This window comes from Anarhichas minor, unplaced genomic scaffold, assembly GCF_050575085.1.
Source record: "Anarhichas minor isolate MPS153535 unplaced genomic scaffold, ASM5057508v1 ptg000136l, whole genome shotgun sequence".
NCBI lineage: Eukaryota > Metazoa > Chordata > Actinopteri > Perciformes > Anarhichadidae > Anarhichas > Anarhichas minor.
In genome coordinates, this window is record NW_027466582.1 from 694369 (window position 1) to 700854 (window position 6486).

Sequence of the window (6486 nt, forward strand, 5' to 3'; positions counted from 1 at the left end):
CTAAAACTATAAATATAAAGAAGAGAATCATACAGAAAAGAGGCTCCAGAGTGTTTTCTTTTGTCGCAGTTTGAAGTGACTGACGCTGATAAATGTCCTTCCTGACCCGTGAAGTCTGTTATCATGCTGTTAAACATCACTTATGTTGGATGTTAATGTGATTTAAGAGCAGAACATTTCACCTCCTCACTGGCTCATTTGTTCTCTCGTTGTTATCTGATGATGATGTCATCTCTCTGTGACCCTGCAGCTGATGATTAAACCACTTAATGTGGATATTTATATCAACGTTTAGACCTTAGTGCTGAAGATGCAGCAGCATGGCAATCAAACTAAATGTGACTTTAAAAAATAAATTTCAATAGAGACATTCATTGAGGTTTAGATTAAATTAAATAAAACATAAAAAGACTGTTTTCATATAAAGATTTTGTTTTTATCTGTTGCACAAATACAAACACACAAATGACTGATGAAAAATCCTGCAATTTAAGGGCCTTTTCTCACATTCACAAATGTACAAATCCAGCGTGTTGTTACTGTTTCAGGAGTTCATTATGGGCCTGGTGTACACGCCGCGGTAGTAGTTGGAGTCGGTGTGAGCGGGATCCAGGCCGCTTTTGGCCGCCACCAGCGCCCCGGACACCGGGCAGCCGTAGCCTCCGTACTGCACCACGGGCTCCAGTCTGTGGTGCTGCGGCTCGGACATGAGGTTGTTGATGGAGAACGGGTGGTTGAAGGAGTAGTGGGGGTGGTAGTGGTCCGGCTTCAGGTGCGCGGCCTCGTGCAGCAGCAGCGGGTGGTGAGGGTGGTGGTGGTGGTGGTGGTGGTGGTGGGGGGGTTGGGAGAATAGGTGCTGGGTGTGCGCAAGCGGGGAGGGCACGCGCACGGGGCTGGAGGGTAACAGTTCGCCCCGGTGCGCTTTGAGGTCGGCCCCGGTGCCTTTTGCCTCTGAGGACGGAGAGGAGGCGGAGGAGGAGTGCGGGGAGTCGGACCGGGTGCTTGTGGTGGTGACCGAGCCGCCCTCCGAGCCCGACTTCCCCGCCGCCTCCTTCTCACCTGCGCCGGACATTCTCCCGGACTTGAAGCGCTTCTGCCGCCGCAGGTAGCAGCCGTTCTCGAACATGTTCCCGGAGTCCGGGTGCAGCGCCCAGAAGGAGCCCTTCCCCGGTTTGTCCGGTAAGCGGGGCACCTTGATGAAGCAGTCGTTAAAGGAGAGCGAGTGTCGGATGGAGTTCTGCCACCGCTGCTGGTTCTGCCGGTAGAACGGGAACAGGTCCGTGATCCACTGGTAGAGCTCGTTCAACGTGAGCATCTTGCTGCCGGCCTGCTGGATGGCCATGGTGATCAGGGAGATGTACGAGTACGGCGGCTTGGCGTGCGTGTAGCTCCGCCGGTACGGTTTGGGCTCCCGGGATCTGATGCCGCAGGCCTGCCCGTACACCGGGCTCATCACCGGCACGCTCCCGTACGGCGGCGGCGGGCTCATGGAGCTCATGCTGCCGCCCAGGCCTGTCATCCCGACACCGGCCTGCACCATCGACCCGGGGCTCTGTGACACCCCGGCGGGCATCGACGAGTGGTTGACCCCTACCGGGTTCACGTAATGCGCGTTCATGTGGCCGGTGCCGGTCATGCCGGGCGCGCTCATGTAGCTGCTCATTGAGTTCATGGACAAACCGGAGTTCATGTTTCCCGCTGAGGTGTAACACTGAAACACAGAGAAACAAGTTATTACAAGTCTATTCATGTTTATTTATACTATATATATGTGTGTATAACAATTATGTAATACTAGTAGTAGACATTCATTTATAAAACAGGCTTAATTTTATTTCAATTTAGAAAAATGCTGTTGCATAAATTACAAAAAAGTTTGAAAAGCATTTTTCTCTTCACTCTTATAAATAACATTTCACCTTTCAACTGGGCTGCTTACGAGTATGTTCGTTATCGATTAATCTGATGATTATTCGATAGTTTGGTCTAAAAACATCTGGAAACTGTGAAGGCCTATAATCTCATTATAATGTCCCAAAACCAACTGATGATTTGTTTTGTCCAACACCTAAAGAAAAATGTGTTTCTTATTTTATATGACAAAGAAAAACAGCAAATGTGTCATTTAAGAAGCTGTAACTTTAAGTATTGTTTGTTGTTCAGAATACAATAGAAATGGACTAATCAATATATCTGTATCTCTATAATATTATACACAACCATAAGGGAGTTATTTTTTATAACCATATCTTAAGTGTTGCTTGATCATCACCACGACTCATAATGTATTAGTTTAATTGAACGCTTTTTAAATTCAGGACACTTGGATCCATAATCTATATTGTTGTTATTACCTTACACCTTCATTACAGCTCCATTTCTATATTATATTGTATAATATTGATACCAACAATGAGGCCACAATTATCAGAGTTATTACAGATGACTGAAGCAGAGCGATGCATGATTTTAGGAGTGGAAGTCCTCCAAACCTCCCCTCTATTTCCTGCAGGTTTTATTTAAATTGAGTATTTATTTCAAGGAGTTTCTCTTGACATTAACTGAACTCGAACTAAGATTGTAACTTTCCCCTGATTATTTTACAATAAATTATATTTCTCCCCAGGAAACCTGGGGAATTATAGAGCTGTAATCTTTTCATCTCTCAATGCGAAGGTCAGAATGCTGTTTAACAGCTCTTAAGCTTCATAAATACTCAAATCAGTGTCGATAGAACCACTTAACTCCCAGAAAAAGGAGACTTGACCTCAGTGTCTACGGCCTTCAACAGAATTATTATTATTATTATTATTAGGAATTAATAAATGACGTTGAGAGGTCCTCCACATTGATCATGATGCTCTCTGATTTTCTTTCTTTTTTGTCAATAGTTTGACAAATATCTTTGCTCTCCACTATAATGATGATAAAATAGAACTTATATTGAGGGCCGGAGTCAATAACAGCCATTTAAAAACACTTTACAGTCTTTACATATTACACATTGGTGAGACATATAATCTTTATTTTAACCTTTACAAAAAGTGAAAAGGTGAGATTTCCCTTTAAGTGTTTCTGAACAAACAAAGTCTCATTTTACTGATATCTGTGATTCACTGTCACCCTGCACCCAATCAGAAGAATTACCTCAAGAATAACAAATATTTAAATTTAAATTGAACAATTTCTTTAAAGAAGGGAAATAACTAATATAGGCTTAGATGCAAACTTTAATCAAACGTATAAAATAACAGCTTTGATTTTTCTCATTTTGTTGCAAAATTCACATCGAAAAAGAAGTCAATGGAACTCAAATCAAATCTCTCATTTGAATGCACTGCAGAAATAAAAGTTCTGCAGTGAAGTAATCACGTGATTGATGCACCAATAAGACAAATACTGACATCCAATAGGTGTATTATAATTGCAAACTTTAGATGAAAAATATTCCCATGTATTTGTGTGGAGAATGTAGTATGATATGATATAAGTAAAACAGGCCTATATCATGTATACATATATTATATATATATATATATATATATATATATATATATTTATTTATTGTTGGTCAAACCCCTATAATGTTTATTTAGATGTTTATCTATTTAAGATATGTAATTACAGTTAATATTCTCTCCTAATAATAATCTAGTGATCTAATAATCAGCGGGGTTCAGCTCTGATGAACGCCGGTGTAAAGTGCACGGACCTCGGTCTCTCCGTAGTAGCCGCTGCCGCTCCAGTCCGCATGCTCGTGTCCCTCCATCTTAACGGCGCTGAGCATCGTGCACGCTCCCAACACTTAATGCATCCAAACGGCCTCACGCGAAGCGGAACAAAAACCCAAAACAAAAACAAACACACGAACCGAAGCCCGTCCTCAGCTGTCCGCCGGTGACGCTTGTCGGTGTCTCCTGGCTGTTCAGAACCGGGTCTGGCTCACACCTGGGCGGAGACTGTCTGTGTGACCGGCTCTCTGCTCAGTAAGGGACTCTGGCACCTGCGCTCGCGCTGCTGCCGCGGAGCCAGCGTCCAATCAGCTGTCTCCGCTCCCCCCCCCTCCTCGAGCTCACACGCACATTCCGATTTGAATATATTCCATCTCGGCACGAGACTCCCGCCCCGTGGCCTCTCAGTAAATGATGTCATTACCTGTCCGATGTGCCCTGAGTACCTGTCCAATTACGCAGGTAACGTGTTACACTAAAGTAACTCATTTACTCAAGTAGCCGCTACTCAAGAGTACTTTTTTATTTTCTATACATCTCAGAGGTTAATATTGTACTTTTTACTGCACTACATTTAATATAAAACTTTAGTTACTTTAGTTACTTCACATTATATAATACTATATATTAATACAAAATATAATCAACTAATAGCTTATGATGTATTATAGGTTAAACTAAAACTTTATTGATCCTGTTGGTAAATTCACAAAACCAGCTGCAACATTAAATCATCAATAATCATAATTCAATAATATATTGTTCTGAAACGAGCCATTCTGCATTATAAGTATGAGTAATATCGAAATCAGGACTTTTACAACAGAGTATTTCTACGCTGTACAACAAGATCTGAGTACTTGCAATGATAACAATGAGAACTATATTATATATAGAACAGTTATTACAGATTGTCGATACATTAAATGGGGTTTGGTTTCATTAAAATCTTAAAGGTTATGACTTTAAAGTTTTTGACTTTGTAAATTGAAAACTAACCCGGCACAAAGTCCATTTAGTAGCACTTCTGGAGCTTTCAGTCATATTTATGTGGTAAAAAGTACTTCTTCGTACTTCAGTTTCCTGCTTTTCCCAGAAATTACAATAATTTGATCTCTGTGTGATAATTGTGGCCATCGGAATGAACCTAAACTCATGAAAACAAACACAAATCACCCCTAAACTTTAAGAGGTCTCATGTTTTATTCATGTTCTGTTTCACAAGAGCTAACAAGCAGAGTGGAGACTGTCTGTGGGATCCTCCTCCTCCTCCTCCTCCTCCTCCTCCTCCTCCTCTGCAGGTTTTTACTGTTTGAGGTCTGTCCGAGTGTGTATTTACCTGGTGATGAATCTGAAAGGACGACAGGACGGTCGGTACACACGACCGAGGTGAAGGAACAAGAGGAGCCGGACCACCATGCTCTCTGCACACACAACCTGTCCTCCCAGTGTGGACGTCAAACAACCCCAAATATTTCACCTTTTGTGGTCCAGCGTAGCTCAGCGGGTCACTGAGGCTGTCGGGCAGCAGGAAGAGGCCTGAAATATCCGTGTGAGGTGGTGTGAAAATCTAGTCTGGCTTGTAATACAAGTTACTGACTGAAGAACAACCGCAGGAATGTTCCTTTTTAAATTTGACTATAAAAAGAGTCGTTTTAAAAGTGTTTTCCCCCAAAAAAATACACAAAACTTGAAGCCTTCCTCAAGTTATACTTACAGGCTATCTACAGGCTACTAGTTACATTCCACCACTGCCAAGAAACTGCATCAATAACTCAACACATGCATCTAATAATAATCCTAATAATATTATAAGATTGTAATATTCTGTGTGTTCAGTAGTCCTGGAGTCAGGACGGTGTTAGCCTAGCTTAGCATAAAGACTGGAAACAGAGGGAAACAGCTGCCTGGCTCCTTGCAGAGTCAAACATATAAATATATACACCAGCGTCTCTAAAGGTCATTAAATAAAACATTGTATTTGGTGTGTTTGACTGGAAAAACATGGTCACTGCTCCCAGCTGTTACTTCCTGTCTTTATGCTAAGCTAAGCTAATTGATAAACATACTCCACAAACCATCAAACTATTCCTTTAAGAAAACCCCATCACACTTTTGCCCTTTTTATTCTTTAAAAAATGACTTAAATGTTTTATTTCAGCTGAATAACCAATAACTTGACTAACCGTCGTGATATCTTGTGTTGGGTACTGTAGTTTTTAAACATGTCATAACAAACATTCAACTGATGGATGTCATGTGTTTGTATAAAGATATCTTTAAAAAGCCACTCGGATGAATTCTTCTTCAACCAAACTTCAGACTGTAATCTGATGAACAATTTGAGTTTCTTAGTTCAGATTTGTGCAGCTGCTGAGAATCCAGAGGGACCAGCAGAGACCAGCAGAGACCTGCAGAGACCAGCAGAGACCATCCACACACTCTATAATCATAACCTGCAGCAGGTGTGCACTCACCTGAGAGAACGCTGAGTCCACATGAAGGAAATTACGTTTACAAACACTCACAAACTGGTTTCTCTCAGAAAAGTCTGCTCATTAATTAGCATTTTATTGTCATGTTGTATTTAATTAATTTAATTGTGCATTTCACCGAAAACTATTTTATATCATGAGAAGTATTTAGACCCTTTACAGCAGTATAAAGTACTACCACACAGTATGACAGTTTGTATGTTGCATGTTAACTCCTTTATATCCTGTTGGTTAGTTTAATCTACAGCAATGCATCATAT

General features: G+C 41.4%; 1 pseudogene; it reads right to left on the reverse strand.

The window, feature by feature from the left end:
* Nucleotides 1-544: 544 nt before the first annotated feature.
* Nucleotides 545-3814, reverse strand: LOC142942288 (hepatocyte nuclear factor 3-beta-like; annotated as a pseudogene).
* Between the last annotated feature and the right edge of the window lie 2672 nt (nucleotides 3815-6486).